This window comes from Leucoraja erinacea, chromosome 3, assembly GCF_028641065.1.
Source record: "Leucoraja erinacea ecotype New England chromosome 3, Leri_hhj_1, whole genome shotgun sequence".
NCBI lineage: Eukaryota > Metazoa > Chordata > Chondrichthyes > Rajiformes > Rajidae > Leucoraja > Leucoraja erinaceus.
In genome coordinates, this window is record NC_073379.1 from 11,042,936 (window position 1) to 11,061,007 (window position 18,072).

The window sequence follows — 18,072 nt, forward strand, 5'->3', positions numbered from 1 at the left end:
AAGCTCAATCAGATTGGATGGAGAGCGTCTGTGAACATCAATTTTCAAGTCTTGCCAGAGATTCTCAATTGGATTTAGGTCTGGAGTTTGACTGGGCCATTCGTCACGTTACAACCACAAACGTAAATGTATTTTATTGGGATTTTATATGATAGACCAACACAAAGTGGCGCATAATTATGAAGTGGAAGGAAAATGATACATGGTTTTCAAATTTTTTTATAAATAAAAAACTGAAAAGTGTGGCGTGCAAAAGTATTCAGCCCCTTTTACTCTGATACCCCTAAATAAAATCCAGTGCAACTTTTCCCCCAGGGACTAAATGTCCGAGGTTAGAAGGCAGAGCTTTAAGTTGAGAGGGGGAAAGATTAATGATGTGCAGGCCAAGATTTTTACACAGAGGGTGGTGGAGGCAGATACGATAGTCATTCAAGGGTGACACATGGATATGCAGGGAATGAATGACATGGAGTATGTGCAGGCAGATAAGAGTTAGTCTTGGCATCTTGTTCAGCACGGACATTGTGGGCCGAAAGGCCTGTTTATCTGCTGCACGATTCTGTCTGCTGATATATTTCAGCCCTAAAACCTGTAACTCTCTCTCTCTCTCTCTCTCTCTCTCTCTCTCTCTCTCTCTCTCTCTCTCCCCCCCCCCCCCCCCCCCCTCTCTCTCTCTCTCTCTCTCTCTCTCTCTCTCTCTCTCTCTCTCTGTCTCCCTCTGTCTCTCTCTGTCACTCTCTCTCTCTTCTCTGTCTCTCTCATTCTCTCTCTTTCTTTCAATTTCTAATTTATTCAATTAAAAAAAACTTTATTGGCATGATAAAATACATCGTTATATTGCCAAAGTATAAAACATAACATACATATTTAAAATGCATAAATATAAATACAATGCATGGATAGATATGTCCCTGTACATAAACTCGCAATAGACTTGTAGCCCTTTATTGATTGCGGAGCTTGAGTTAGTTTTTATTATTATTTTTATTTTTATTATTTTTTATAGCTGTGTATACGGGGGGGGGGGGGGGGAGGGGCTGTGGGGGAAACCGTTTAAATCTCTTCCCTGTGCGGGGACCCGAATATTCCCTGTCAGGTCTCGGATGTCATTGGGCCTAACATCGTGGAGCCGGCGGCGACCTCCGGCCGAGACTAACCTGACGGCTCCAGTTGCAGAGCCTGCGGAACTGAGATCGCGGAGCTGGCCAACTTCGGAGCGGGAAGAGCTGTGGTGGCGCGCGGCTGCGACCCGACTTTGGAGTTCGGAGGCACCGGCCGCAGACCCGGTGGACGGGATCATAGGGAGCACCAAGTCCCTGGTGGGAGACCGCTTTTCCGAGCTCCGCAACGGCGACTTCTCCCGCTGGAATCGCGGGTTTAAGGACATGGAGCCGGGGCCTAACATCGCCCGGCGTGGCTTAGACGGCCTCAGGACTTACCATCGCCCGCCGGGGGCTTTAACATCGGAGCCCCAGTTCGCCTCGACACTGCAGTTGGACTGCTGGACCATGGGAGAAGGAACAAAGGGAAGAGATAAAGACTTTGCCTTCCATCACAGTGAGGAGATGTTGGAGACTCACTGTGATGGATGTTTATGTAAACTGTGTTAAGTGTGGGTCTTGGATTGTTTGTAATGTAAAAAACTGTAGAAATTATATTTCGTTCAAACCTAGGTTTGAATGACAATAAATGCATTCTATTCTATTCTATTCTATTCTATTGCTACATGCTCTTGCAGCTGTAAGCAGTACAACACAATAGCAAGTTTAGCAATTCAATATTAATTTCTTAGTGTCAGTTAATGTCAGTTAGTGTGTGCGAATATATGTGCATGTTGGGCATTCACCGTCTCTCAGGTTATGGCATGACATTACGTATTGTGCACCAAGATGTGCCGTATATCCTTCGCCAAGGCTTATTCTTAGTTTTGATGTATTATCTAGTTCTTTAAAATCAGGGGTTGCCAGACTGAGTTTGACAAAGTATGCTTTCCTTGTTTTGTCAACTTTTTTGCATTTTAGGAGGAAGTGCACCTCTGTTTCAACCTCATCTGTCAAACAGTGGCCGCATATTCTGTTTTCTCTTGGTTGCCAACATCTCTTCTGTCTTCCTTTTTCAACTGCCGAATAGTGGTCACTTAACCTGTATTTGGTGAGGCTCTGTCTCTGCTTTATGTCTCTCCCTTTCTCTCTCTTTCTCTTTCTCTTTCTCTCTCCCGACTCTCTCTCTCTGTCTTTCTCTCTCTTTTTATCTCTCTTTCTCTCTCTCTCTCTCTCTCTCTCTCGTTTTCTCTCTTTCTCTCTTTTTCTCTCTTTCTTTCTCCCTCTCTCTCTCTCCCACTCCCTTTTTCATTCTATCTCTCTCTCTCTCTCTCTCTCTCCCTCTCTCTCTCACTCACTCTCTCTCTCTCACACACTCTCTTTTCCTCTCACTCTCTCTTCCTCTCTCTCTCTATCTCACTGTTTCTCACTTTCTCTCACTCTCTCTCTCCCCCTCTCCCTGTCTCTTCCTCCCTCTCTTCCCCACAGACGCTGGGCGACCAGCTCGGTACTTCCAGCAGGTTGTGCTTTGTTACAAGTTGCTGTGTCCACATCCTCTATCAAGTTGAGTTGAGTTGATGTCCCCTCGCCACCTCCCGAGATTCCCACGACAGAGTCCATGACAGCACATTACACACGCATTTAACGCCATTCATTGATGTTCTCCTGAGCCACGGACACATGCGTGAACCTACGGATTGCTGACGAGATGCCAGCTTTTAAACAAAAACAGAGATCTCCTGGAGCTTTCCAGAAAACAGTTGCGGCCTCCGCTTATTTTAGGCTATTTAATGCTGACGTATATCTATGTCCCACAAAGTTCCTTGTAACAGGAAGCAGTGACACCCAGCAATGATAAATACAATACACACACCAATGAGTGTAAAATGTGTGGGAAGGAAGCGCAGATGCTGGTTTCAACCCAAGATAGACACAAAAAGCTGGAATAACTCAGAGGGTCAGACAGCATCTCCGGAGAAAAGAAATGGGTGACGTTTCGGGTCGAGACCCTTCTTCAGACTGAGAGTCAGGGGAGAGGGAAACGAGAGATGTAGACAGTGATGTGGAGAGATATAGAACAAATGAATGAAAGATTTGAAGAAGTTCGGCATGTCCCCAAACAACCCTCACCAACTTCTGATGTTGAAAGCATTTTATTGCCATGCATCACAGCTTGGTTTGGGAACAGCTCCACCCAAGACCACAAGAAATTGCAGTGAATTGCCAACGCAGCCCAGACCATCACACAAACCAACCTCCCTCCCGTTGACTCCATTAATCGGCAAGGCCAGCAGCATAATCAAGGACCACTCACCCTGGTCACTCCCTCTTCTCCCCTCTCCCATCAGGCAAGAGGTACAGAAGTGTGAAAACGCACTCCTCCAGATTCAGGGACAGTTTCTTCCCAGCTGTTATCAGGCAACTGAACCATCCTATCGTCAACTAGAAAGCGGCCCTGACCTCCCATCTACCTCAAACTATCTTTAATCAGACTTCACTGCCCTTAACGTTATTCCCATTAGCCTGTATCTGTACACTGTGGACGGCTTGATTATAATCATGTATTGTCTTTCCGCTGACTGGATAGCACGCAACAAAAAGCTGTTCACTGCACCATGGTACATGTGACAATAATAAACTAAATGAAACTGCGATATGAACATTGACTTCTCTAACTTCAAATAACCCTTGCTTTCCCTCTCTCTCCATCCCCTTCCCCATCCAGTCTGACTGTCCTGATTAAATTTTATCTTTGCATGCTTCATTGACACCTTCCCCTAGCTATCAATGATCTATTCTACATTTTCCTTCATCTTTGTCTCATTTTCACACCTTACCCTTCCATATCTCACATCTCCCTCTCCCGACGCTCAGTCTGAAGAAAGGCCTCAACCCGAAACGTCACCCGTTCCTTCTCTCCCGAGATGCTGCCCGTCCCGCTGAGTTACTCCAGCATTTTGTGTCTATATGGGGATTCTGTACTGTCGATATGATAAATGGAGAAGGCGTCAGGTTGTAGAGCAGGGTCAGGGGAAAATGGCCGAGTTGTGTTTCAGTGAAATGAAGAACACAGCAGTCCGTGATCTTCCTTTGAAACAACAGCATTAGTTTAGGGTGAGGCATATTTATTGTCACGGCGTACAGTGCAAAACATTGTTTTCGCGCTACCCAAACAGATCAGATAATACTACACATAAATACAACCAAGCCAAAGGCAAGTACAATAGGTAGAGCAAAGGGGAGGATACAGAATTCAGAATATCGTTCTCAGCATAGAAGGTAGACAAAAGTGCTGGAGAAATTCAATGGGTGAGGCAGCACCTATGGAGCGAAGGAAATAGGGTTTTGGCCCGAAACGTTGCCTATTTCCTTCGCTCCAGAGATGTTGCCTCACCCGTTGAGTTTCTCCAGCAGTTTTGTCTACCTTCAATTTTCCGGCATCTGCCGTTCCTTCTTGAACATAGTTCCCAGCATTGTAGCGCATCAGTTCCACAAACAAAGTCCAATATCCGCAATGGGGTAGAGGTGAATCGGACAGCACCCCAGTTATGGAAGGACCGTTCAGAAGCCTGATAACAGAGGGGAAGAAGCTGTTCCTGAGTCTGGTGGTGCGCGCTTTCAAGCTTCTGTACCTTCTGCCGGACGGGAGCGGGGAGAAGAAGGAATGACCAGGGTGGGTCTAGTCTTGGCTGCTTTCCCAAGGCAGCGTGAAGTGTAGATGGAGGCGATGGTGTGGAGGAGTGTGGTCTGTGTGATGGACTGGGCTACATCTACAATGGTGGGGAGTGTGGACTGTGTGATGGACTGGGCTACATCTACAATGGTGGGGAGTGTGGACTGTGTGATGGACTGGGCTACATCTACAATGGTGGGGAGTGTGGTCTGTGTGATGGACTGGGCTACATCTACAATGGTGGGGAGTGTGGTCTGTGTGATGGACTGGGCTACATCCAGAATGGTGGGGAGTGTGGTCTGTGTGATGGACTGGGCTACATCTACAATGGTGGGGAGTGTGGTCTGTGTGATTGACTGGGCTACATCCACAACTCTATGTGATTTCTTGCGGTCTTGGGCAGAGATGTTCCAAAACTAATCTGTGATGCAACACGACAGTGCTAAACTAAACTAAAAATGTTTGCTTTCTTCAGACTTGTTCTCAAGTGATTGACCGTGAAACGACAAGTTTACTGGGGAGGGGGAGGTGAGATCTCATGGGTGAACAAACCAAGTCGACCCTGGCCACTCCCTCCTTCCCTCTCCAATCGGGCAAGAGGTACAGAGGTGTGAAAACGCACAACTCCAGATTCAGGGTCAGTTTCTTCCCAGCTGTTTTCGGGCAACTGAACCATTCTATCACAACTACTATCTACCTCATTGGTGACCCTCGGACAATCCTTGATCAGACTTTGCTGGCTTTACCTTGTTCTAAACGTTATTCCCTTATCATGTATCTGTACATTGTAAGTGGCTCGATTGTGATCATGTATTGTCTTTCCGCTGACTGGTTAGCACACAACAAAAGCTTTTCACTGTACCTCAAGTCTGAGGTGAGAAAAAGCGTTTTCACCCAGAGAGTTGTGAATTTGTGGAATTCCCTGCCACAGAGGGCAGTGGAGGCCAAATCACTGGATGGATTTAAGAGAGAGTTAGATAGAGCTCTAGGGGCTAGTGGAATCAAGGGGAATATGGAGAGAAGGCAGGCACGTGTTATTGATTGTGGACGATCAGCCATGATCACAATGAATGGCGGTGCTGACTCGAAAATTCGAATAGCCTCCTCCTGCACCTATTTTCTATGTTTCTAAGTCACGTCAAGAGAGTTTATTGTTATGTGTCACAGATAGGACAATTAAATTCTTGCTTGCTGCAGCACAACAGAATATTGAGAGCAAAAATACAGAACAGTTCAGATACAATGTACACATAAATAACCAGATAAAGTGCAATAGGCCGTTACAGTTCAGGGTCTGTTTGTTTTTGTTTTTTTTGTTTTTTGTTTTTTAATCAAAAATATTAATTCAAATATTAAAATATTATTTTACTTCGGAGTCACGTGAGTGACTACATGAAGAACCCGCCAGTACGCATGCGTGTCATTATCGCTACACGCATTGCAACGAGTCATTGGGGGAGGAAGGACGTTCCTCCCAAACGGCAGGTTTTGGAAACCTGCAACAGTAGGTAAGAGAACTTTGTTTCTTTTTTACTTACCTTTGTTTACAGGAAGGCTGTGGAAAGCTGGCGGGGGAGAGCTGCTATATAGGAGCAGGCAGCCAGCAACGGCCGGTGGCACGACAATCTCCCTTAGCGGGAGCCGGTGCGACTTCAGCTCCAGCAAGGGTACGGGTCGCCGACAACCGATGGAGCACTTGGGAGCCGTCAATCTGACGACTCGGAAAACAGCCCAAGGACCTACAGGGTAAGGAGCGCTACATGGGTCCGTGGGGCTGAGAAACTAAAAATAGCAGCGAGCGGTCGGTGCCCGTGAGCACCGGGTACGCGTTGGAGCTGCTGGGCCTGCGTCGCGAGCGGCCAGTTCCCGGAGAGGACTGCACCGCGTTGGAGCACCGCAGGCCCAAGTGGGAAGCAGCGGCACAGTGGGGAACACTGCACCGCGTTACCACCATACCTGCGGTTGCAAGCGGCCAGCTCCCCGAGAGGACTGAACCGCGTTGGAGCACCGCAGGCCCACGTGGGAAAGGAGCGGCACAGTGCAGAGCACTGCACCGCGTTAAAACCACCATACCTGCGGTTGCGAGCGGCCAGCTCCCCGAGAGGACTGAACCGCGTTGGAGCACCGCAGGCTAACGGTAGTACGGGCGGCTCAGTGCCGTGAGCACTGCACCGCGCTTTGGAGCACCGCAGGCCAACGGCACTACAGGGAACTCAGTGCCCGTGAGCACTGCAACGCGTTGACACTGCGGGACCTGCACCTGCGAGAACATACCGCGTTTGCAGCGATGCAGGTCCAAAAAAGAAGAACAAATCCTCGAGTGGGTAAGTCCCATAGCAGCACCTTATACAGGGCTGTATCTCACTTCTACTATTATAGGGAAGTGCTGGAGGAAAAGACAGACTTAGGGAGAAGGAAGCAGCACCTTTTCTTAGGGCTATAATCATGCTTCTCTCCCTCCAGTAGACTCTTTTGTCAGAAGAGTGCTGGGGTCTAGTCTAGGGCAAACCCTGGACAGGTAAACAGATGTAAGAGCTGTAATAATGAGGTAATGCTTTTTCTAAGTCACAAAGTACATAGAGTGCATTATTGGTCTTTTCCTGATAGAAATACAGGAATACTTATGTTGTGACTGAAGGATTTAGCAGTCCAAAAATTTACTGACAAATTCCATTCCCATCTGGGAAGTCACATGGGAATGTCTGTCTATGTTTCAGGGGGAACAACAGTACAGCTGTGAGTAAAGCTAACTGGGAAAGATCTACAAACCAGGTTAGAAGCCAGCATAGACCATATGTTTTCTATCTACTGCAGGGGCAAACATTAGCTGACACCATAGCGGTCACTTGCCACTGGGGATTGTAAATCCCTGAATGTACTAAACTAATCAATTTATGCATCTGGTTACATCCAACCGGGATTGACACGGGCCTGTGTAAACCCGAAACCTCCTAGCAATATCTTTTTATTTGGAGGTGACCGATCTAGAAGGTCAAGGAGTTGGACAATGAAGCCAAATTGGAGCTCATCTAAACGTCCAAACATCATCCTCAAAGGTATCGCCCCTATATCTGAAGATGTGTACACCCACAACACACGGCCTCGGGGATCCAGATGAAAACAGTAAAACCAGAAGGAAGCAAGGAGGTTGGTGCGAGAAGACATCGAATAAATAATTTTTTGACACTCATATCTTAAACAGTATCCGGGGATACACAATAGAATTTTACAACACATAATCTTCTAGTCCAGCTGATATATCGAGAGAGGAATTTGGAGGAGAACGACAAATGGATATTGGGCTATAGTATTTGCTGATGTTTCTACACGATATGGAACACCAGATGCCGATCTACTCGTATCCAGACATAATCACCAATTACCAAATATGTCATATGGGATACAGACACTGGACATCAGCAACGGATGGGTTTTAGCTGCATTGTAAGGGAAGAATTATTATCTACGCATTCCCTTCCTAACAAAATAGGATATGGCGCTTGACGCATCAAACATAGATCAGATCTCGGCTTTTTGGCCAAGATCAAGCATAATATCTGGGTTTTTATCAGTTTAAATATCTGATATGTCCCTTATCTAGGGACCATATATTAAAAAATAAATAAATAAAAATAAATAAATAATACGATATATTCGTTAAGAACGGAAACCTTTTCTATTGTTAAGTATATTCGTTTTAAGAACGAAAATGGCAAGCATTGATTCAAAGGATGCTTACTATTTTCAGTACCCATAACAGGTGACCACGGACGTTATTTTATCTAATTGGATGGCTCAGCTCTAGCAGTATAGAGCACTACCTAATGTGTTTACATTAGCACCTAGGTTATTTACAAAATATAACAACCAGCCACACAATGGTAATGGCTTCTTTGGATGACATACTAATTGTGCGGGAACTTAGGACGGGCTGAACAAACGGTAACAGCCACTTAACAATTATTGGAAACTAGGATTCATTATCCATCCAATTAAATCAAAATTAAAGCCTTCAAACTAAAGGGATTATTTGGGGTTCACCAATAACTCAGTTCCTCATGTCAGTAACTTTGCCAACAGAGGTTACAACCTTAATAAAGGCATACAGCAAAATCATTGACATGAGGATAAACCATCCATCAGACTGGTAGCAAGAATTTTGGCAACAGGTGGTACTGGGAATATGGTTTCCAGCCACATAATTCAGACCCTTACATTATAAAGATTACAGAGGGCCAAAATATGAGCTCTTAAAATTAATGGTGATCATTTCGATAGAATGATGAAGCCATACAGAAGCCATATTGGAACTAAATGGTGGAAAGATAACATTGGGCATTGCTCCAATCCTATCATTGTCAGCAACCAGTCTATGGTCCTACATATGCATGCTATGCACTAGGATGGTGTGTTACCAATTCCATCTCCAGCTGTGGAGGAAGATGGAATACACAGGAAGCATCATTATTACTAACACTGGGCATAACTACCTGGAAATGTTGGGTGTTTTTTCATGGCCTAAAGTCATGTTGCTCTGGAATATGTTAAACAGGTTATTAGATTATAAATTAACAATACTACTGTGGTAGCACATATCAACTGTGGTAGCACATGGGTGAAAGGGAATCTACATCATGTAACAATCTGGCCAACACAATTTGGCAACCTCATCAGTAGGGGTGTTTTTAATAGTACCCCACTGACCTACCCAACCATGATTCTCGGCGGTACTGGGAATGAGATTAGAACCATGCAGCACCATCCTAAACAGACGATGAAGAATGGGGAAAACCACCCGTGCCATGAACATATAAATCGCTTAAATCGTAGAGTCTGAAAGCGCCGCTATTACATCTGGGACTGACGGCCAGAGCAATGGACATGATCACAGCGGGCCACAGACAATCAACCTAAAGACAATGTCTAAAATACATAAACTAATGGGAGATGTGTTGCAACCATAATACATCATCCAGCCTGTTTGGCAGCTTTGTTAACCTACAGGGGCTTAGTATTAGTGACATCAACTGTGCCAGAAGTGGTCCATCTACTTACCTATGGCAAGAGAACGGAACAACAGCTTATGGAGGACAATTTTATGGGAATTCCCCAAAGACCGAGTATTCCCAAATATGGGACATCAGCATCGTCTTAACGTTGTTAAAGAACTGGGCTCCAGCCACAGCGCTGTCATTACAGTTTTTGACATTTTTCAAAACTGTCATGCTGATGGCTTAGGTCACGGCACTAAGGACTCAGTCCCTACCAAATTAAGGCTGGATAACTAGACCAGTTCACCTCGCAACTTACACTTCTATATTCAGGAATTAGGGAACAAAACAGACAGGGGTCAGCGGGCCTTAAAATAACATTTTTAGAGCCTACCCTACAGATGATTGACTGTTGTGAGACATCTACAAATATACATGGAACAAACCAAGACCATCAGTGGCACAGAAGAGGAACTTTTCATCAACTACAGACAGCCTCATTAAAGAATAACAGGCCAGGCCAGCTAAATGGCTAACATAGTATTGACCAAAGTTGGTGTAAACACTAACTGGGTTAAAATCTCACTCCACCAGGCTGCAGCAACGTCGGCAGCATTTAAATTGGAGGTTCCTATGGATAAAATCCTCAGGACTGCAGGATGGCCATCGGAAAGAACATTCTAAAGATTATAACAAACCAGTAATGGAAACTGGAATTTTTTCAGAAACATTGTTAAGTTTCTATACCATAATTTACCCCAAAAAACAGGGGCTATCAATTATTATTAACTTTATGGTTATTTATATATATCATATTGATGTTTAATATGTTATCACTATTCTCCCCAAAACCAAGGCAGACGTGATGATGGACTCGTTCCACGGCTTGAATCACAGAGCTTTGAAATCTTCATGTAGTCACTCACGTGACTCCGAAGTAAAATAGTAAGATTAAACGAGAACTTACCAGTTCAAAGTTTGATCTGTATTTTATGAGGAGTAACGTTGAGGGAATACTTGCCCTCCGCTCCCACCCTTGATCATAAACATGACTGGTATCTTTTCTCTAATCTTACTATGCTTAAATCATTACAGGTATCTGTGATTCACTCCGCTGCTTTGAAGAATGACACGTAAGCGTACTGGCGGGTTCTTCATGTATTCCCTCAACGTTACTCCTCATAAAATACAGATCAAACTTCGAACTGGTAAGTTCTCGTTTAATCTTACTATTTACAATACAATAAAAACAAAACACCACCATAATACAAGACAAACAAATATGCTAAGCAACTGTTAAACAACTACATTACAATCCTTGTCCAGGATACATTCAACCCCCCTCGGTGCCCAGCGGTCGCGGAACTCCCTCAGGGCGCCCGTAGACAGGGCGTATTCCCTTTCTATCCGCACCCGGGCATGGACGTATCCCCGGAAAAGGGGCAGGCAGCCGGCTCGGGTAGAGCCCTCCACCGTCTGGCGTCTTAGAGTCTGTTTGTTGGCGTGTTTAATAGCCTGATGGTTGTGGGGAAGCAGCTGTTCCTGAACCTGGGTGTAACAGATCTCAGGCTCCTGTACCTCTGTACTGAACTGAAGTCCGCCCAACCTCTCCCTGTCGCTGAAACCCTCTAATCCAGGCATCATCCTGGTAAACCTCCTCTGCACCCTCTCCTAAGCTTCCACATCCTTCCTGTAATGGGGGTGACCAGAACTGCATGCAATACTCCAAATGCAACCTCACCAACGTCCCATAGAGCTGCATTGTGACTTCCTGACTCTTAGACTCAACCTATTACCACAAGTGTACCGAATGTTCTCTTCACCCACCCTCTCCACTTGCTTTGTCACTTTCAGTGAGTTGTGATCAAAGTGCGGCCTCTACATTGGGGGAAATTTTTGTGGAACAACTAGTGCAGTCACGTTCAGCTGTTCAATTCCCTGAAATCGCTGAGTTTCCTGCTGCGGCCATTGTGACACGGTGGCGCAGCGGGTAGAGCTGCTGTCTCGCAGCGCTGGAGACCCTGGTTCCATCCTGACCTCGGGTGCTGTCTGCCTGCGAGTGGAGTTTGCACGTTCTCCCCGTGACCCCGGGTGTGGGGTTCCTCCCACATCCCAAAAAGGTACGGGTTTGTAGGTTAATTGGCCTTCTGTTCAAAAATGTTGGACTGAAATTTTTGAAATCTTCACAAAATTATTTAAAATAAAATTGATACCAAAAGCAGAATTGATTATCTTTGGAACAATGGAAGGCAGTCCTGAACTTATTGTGTTTCAAAAGAATCTATTTAAATACGGGTTAATAACGGGAAAAAAGCATACTTAAATTCTGAAAAAACGCCCCCATACCAACAATAAATATGTGGATTTCAAATACAGTGGCTTGCAAAAGTATTCATACCCCTTGAACTTTTCCACATTTTGTCACGTTACAACCACAAACGTAAATGTATTTTATTGGGATTTTATGTGATAGACCAACACAAAGTGGCGCATAATTATGAAGTGGAAGGAAAATGATACATGGTTTTCAAATTTTTTTACAAATAAAAAACTGGAAAGTGTGGCGTGCAAAAGTATTCAGCCCCCTTTACTCTGATACCCCTAAATAAAATCCAGTGCAACCAATTGCCTTCAGAAGTCACCTAATTAGTAAATAGAGTCCACTTGTGTGTAATCTAATCTCAGTATAAATACAGCTGTTCTGTGAAGACCTCAGAGGTTTGTTAGAGAACATTAGTAAACAAACAGCACCATGAAGCCCAAGGAACACACCAGACAGGTCAGGGATAAAGTTGTGGAGAAGTTTAAAGCAGAGTTAGTTTATAAAAAAATATCCCAAGCTTTGAACATCTCATGGAGCACTGTTCAATCCATCATCCGAAAATGGAAAGAGTATGGCACAACTGCAAACCTACCAAGACATGGCCGTCCACCTAAACTGACAGGCCGGGCAAGGAGAGCATTGATCAGAGAAGCAGCCAAGAGGCCCCTGGTAACTCTGGAGGAGCTGCAGAGATCCACAGCTCAGGTGGGAGAATCTGTCCACAGGACAACTATTAGTCGTGCACTCCACAAATCGGGCCTTTATGGAAGAGTGGCAAGAGGAAAGCCATTGTTGAAAAAAAGCCATAAGAAGTCCCGTTTGCAGTTTGCCACAAGCCATGTGGGGGACACAGCAAACATGTGGAGGAAGGTGCTCTGGTCAGATGAGACCAAAATTGAAGTTTTTGGCCTAAATGCAAAACGCTATGTGTGGCGGAAAACTAACACTGCACATCACCCTGAACACACCATCCCCACTGTGAAACATGGTGGTGGCAGCATCATGCTGTGGGGATGCTTTTCTTCAGCAGGGACAGGGAAACTGGTCAGAGTTGATGGGAAGATGGATGGAGCCAAATACAGGGCAATCTTGGAAGAAAACCTGTTAGAGTCTGCAAAAGACTTGAGACTGGGGCAGAGGTTCACCTTCCAGCAGGACAACGACCCTAAACATACAGCCAGAGCTACAATGGAATGGTTTAGATCAAAGCATATTCATGTGTTAGAATGGCCCGGTCAAAGTCCAGACCTAAATCCAATTGAGAATCTCTGGCAAGACTTGAAAATTGCTGTTCACAGACACTCTCCATCCAATCTGACTGAGCTTGAGTTATTTTACAAAGACGAATGGGCAAAAATTTCAGTCTCTAGATGTGCAAAGCTGGTAGAGACATACCCCAAAAGACTTGCAGCTGTAATTGCAGCGAAAGGTGGTTCTACAAAGTATTGACTCAGGGGGGCTGAATACTTTTGCACGCCACACTTTTCAGTTTTTTATTTGTAAAAAAATTTGAAAACCATGTATCATTTTCCTTCCACTTCACAATTATGCACCACTTTGTGTTGGTCCATCACATAAAATCCCAATAAAATACATTTACGTTTGTGGTTGTAACGTGACAAAATGTGGAAAAGTTCAAGGGGTATGAATACTTTTGTAAGCCACTGTATGTTCGAAACATTACACCTGGAAGATATGAGACTACTTCTTGCAGGCAAATCAGACCATTTCCAAAAGACGTGGTCTGCATTTATCGACTTGCTACAAGTATAAGGTGCAACAGTACTTTGAAAATAAATGGTTTCAGGATCTGGTAAGGGGGGATGAAAAATACGAAGTTGGTATATCCCTTTCTGCTCTGTCTTCATAATAGAGCTTTTGATTCTTTTTCTCTTTTTTCTTTCTTACGGCCTATTTCTTAACTTTTTCTCTAACTTTCCTTAATGGGTCTTTCTTTTTGATCACTTTTTCACACTATCACGATTCTCTCTCACCTTCGCTACTTCTTTCTATTTTTAAAGCTTAAAAAATGAAGTGGTACAATAAACGCAATGTTATATTTGGCTTGTATTATTATAATGTACTTTACTTCTAATAAATAAAATTTATAAAAATAAATAAATAAATAAATAAAATTGGCCCTCTGTAAATTGCCCCCAGCGTGCAGGAAGTGGATGAGAAAGTGGGATAGCATAGAACTAGTGTGAACGGGTGATCGATGGTCGGCGTGGATTTGGTGGGCCGAAGGGCCTGTTTTCGTGATGTATCGTGTTGTATCTCTCAACTAAACCACCCCCCGTCTTCGCCCTGACCCTCTGTTCCACCCTTGTAGTCAAGGGCGTCACAGAGGTGCTGTGGTTGAGTTGCTGCCTCACAGCGCGAGAGCCCTGGGTTCGATCCTGACCGCGGGCGCTGTCTGCACGACAGACAAGCTAACCAAAACTGACGGACAAAGGTCACGCTGGATATTCCCAAGATATGGGAGTCTAAAACCAAAACACAAAGATTGAACGAGCGAAACGGCAAGATCTCGCCATCAGTCTCCAGCGCTCCTAGCCTGCCCAAACTCGGCCTACAGCTCAGGCCCTCGAGTCCTGGCAACATCCGCATAAATCAGCACAGTGGCGCAGAGGTAGAGTTGCTGCCACACGGCGCCAGAGACCCAGTTTTGATCCTGACTACAGGTGCTTGTCTGTACAGAGTTTGCACGTTCTCACCGTGACCTGCGTGGGTTTTCTCTGGGATCTTCGGTTTCCTCCCACACTCCAAAGACGTACAGGCTTGTGGGTTAATTGGCTTGGTATGAATGGAAAATGGTTCTAGTGTGTGTAGGATAGTGTTAGTGTGCGGGGATCACTGGTCGGTACGGACTCGGTGGGCCGAAGGGCCTGTTTCCGCGCTGTATCTATAAACTTTAGTTTTAGTGTTTAGAGATACAGCGGCTCGTTATACCAGCCGTAGGTACTCGGGGCTATTTTTGTTTACTCGTGGACATTTTTCAACATGCTGAAAAAACGTCCCGACGTACCTGATGCTGGCATAACAAGCCGCTACAATACATCTACGGACTCACTACGGCCTCCCACGGACTAGTTACGAACATTCTTTGAATTTGAAAACCCGGGAAAACTCGAGAGAAAACTCAGGCCCTTGACCCACTGCTAAAGTTGCTCCACTCTCACTCTCCCCTCCCCACCACTGGGGCTGTCCCACCTTGTGACCTGCCCTTCCTCTCTCCGCAGACATTACTCTGGACTGGGTCTCCTGGGCCGGGAGCCAACTTATAGCGCTGCCTTCATGATGTGGAGTAGTGTCCCACGCCCGGATCTGCAGCCATCACTGTTTCTTTTGGCTGGGGTCCTGGGAATTTTCACTGCCGGACGGGACGGGATGTTGGCTGAGTTCTGCGACAGGTTAGAGGTTGTGTTCCCAACCGAAAGAGCCTTAGAGCTGCAATGTATGGAAACAGGCCCTTCGGCCCACCTTGCCCATGCTGACCAGGTAGGCATTCTGGGCTCAACCCATTTGCCTGCATTTGGCCCGTATCCCACTCAAACCTTCCTATCCACATATCTGTCCAAATGTTTTTTACAAGTGTGATTATATCCACTTTTACAGCGTCCTCTGGCAGCTCGTTCCAGATACAGACTATCTGCATGATGGCAGCCTCTGCCTACAGTCTGTCTGTTTTTCTATCTTTTTTTATTTTAACTTTGTTAAAAGTACGTTCTGGCTGATTTATTTTCATATTTCTATGTGGGGGAGGGGGGTAGGGTAATGGGGGAAACCATTTCCAAGTCACTTCCTGGCGAGGACGCGACTATTCTCGCGTCCTCGCCCCCCTCTCGCGGCCTACCAACTGGATTGGCACGGCCTTTCTGGCCGGAGACCGGGGACCGGACCAGAGCTTCAGCAGCGGCGGCGCAGCACTGGATTCACAGCGGAGCGGGCGATGCCTTACCTGGGATCGCCGTTTGCAGCTCCTGAGTGTTGGGCCTGCTGCTTCAACATCGTGGAGCTGTGGTTTGCGGAGTTTCTAGCGTGTCCTGGGACCTTTTGCCGGGGGCCGCCAGCGTTGAATCTCCACCCAGCGTGGCCTGTGGACTTCGGGAACCGCGGTCTCCGGTAGGAAGTGGCCGGTTCGGAGGTCCAAGCCGCTGAGGTTGGTCTCCCATCCCGACGTCGGAGTTCCATCATCCAGGCGAGCGTTCCATCATCCCGGGCGACTACGGAGGGCTCTGGAGGCCCCGACCACGGGTGAACAACAGAGAACAACAGAGGAGGAGGACTGAACTTTGGTGCCTTCTCTCACAGTGGGAAACTTTGATGCCGCTGTGTGGAGATGTCTATGTTAATGACTATCGTGTTCTGTGTTCTTTATTTTATTCGCATGGCTGTACGTTGACCACACATTTCACTGTACCAATTGGTGCATGTGACAATAAATGTGGTTAAAACAGTCACTTATCTTGTCTCTTAGTGGAAAAGATGCCCCTGAGCTCCCTCTTAAATCTCCCACCTCTCACCTTAAGCCCGTGCCCTCTAGTTTTAGAATCCTCTACCCTGGGAAAAAAAGACTAAGAGCGTTCACTTTATCCATGGCTTGAAAGGTTGCCGGGGATTAAGTTGGAGAGGTGAGATGAGAGTACATCAGGTGTAGCTGGACCTTGTCGAGTGGTGGGGCAGTCACAAGGAAACAGTCTCAAGATGAAGAACCCTTTCCCTTCCGTAGGCTTGTGTGTGTGCAGTGGCCCGGGATCATGTGTTGGTTGTTGTTTGAGTTTAGTGTTAGAGATACAGGCCCTTCGGCCCACCAAGTCCATGCCGACCAACGATCACCCCAGCACTAATTTTATTTATGGAAATCAAGAACCAGAGGACATAGGTTTAAGGTGAGGGGAGAAAGTTTTAAAAGGAACCTGAGGGACTACTTTTACACTCAGATGGTGGTGGGTGTATAGAACGAACTGCCAGAGGAGGTAGTTGAGGTAGGGACTATATATTTGAAAGACACTTGGACGCGTACATGGATGAGAAAGGTTTAGAGGGAATTTGCAGGAAAGAACTGCAGATGATGGTTAAATGCTTGCTAGAGTAACTCAGAGGGACACGCAGCATCTCTGGAGAGAAGGAATGGGTGACATTTTGGGTCGAGACCCTTCTTGGCATAGAGGGAGCACAGAGAAGGTTCACAAGACTGATTCCTGGGATGGCAGGACTTTCATATGAAGAAAGACTGGATAGACTCGGCATGTACTAGCTAGAATTTAGAAGATTGAGGGGGGATCTTATAGAAACTTTCAAAATTCTTAAGGGGTTGGACAGGCTAGATGCAGGAAAATTGTTCTCGATGTTGGGAAAGTCCAGAACAAGGGGTCACAGCTTAAGGATAAGGGGGAAGTCTTTTAGGACCGAGATGAGAAAAACATTTTTTACACAGAGAGTGGTGAATCTTTGGAATTCTCTGCCACAGAGGGTAGTTGAGGCCAGTTCATTGGCTATATTTAAGAGGGAGTTAGATGTGGCCCTTGTGGCTAAAGGGATCAAGGGGTATGGAGAGAAGGCAGGTACAAGATACTGAGTTGGATGATTAGCCATGATCATATTGAATGGCGGTGCAGGCTTGAAGGGCCGAATGGCCTACTCCTGCACCTATTTTCTATGTTTCTATGTTTCAGACTTTTCAGGATTAGAGGGATATGGGCCAAACGCAGGCAGGTGGAATTCATGTAGATGTGACATGTTGGTCGGCATGGGCATTGGGCTAATGGGCACATTTCCACGCTGTATGACTTATTGCAAGTGAATAGATCAGGTAATGCAAGGGAGAAAATAACAAGAGTGCAGAATGTAGCGTTAGAGCCAGAGTGAAAGTGCAGGTTTAAAAAAAGTGCAGAGGTTGCATTGGGGGAGGTTGGAAGATGGGGAAAAAATCAGCCCTAACGTAGGAGAGGCCTGTTGAAAGAAATGCAGACACAGCTCACACACAGAGTCATCCCACTGTTAAACATCGTAGACTTCTGCAGCCCAGCCAAACGCAATGTG

General features: G+C 45.8%; 1 pseudogene; it reads left to right on the top strand.

Annotated features, from left to right (window-relative positions):
• The first annotated feature begins 8,231 nt into the window (after positions 1–8,231).
• On the top strand, positions 8,232–8,341 carry LOC129695959 (U2 spliceosomal RNA; annotated as a pseudogene).
• The last annotated feature ends 9,731 nt before the right edge of the window (positions 8,342–18,072 follow it).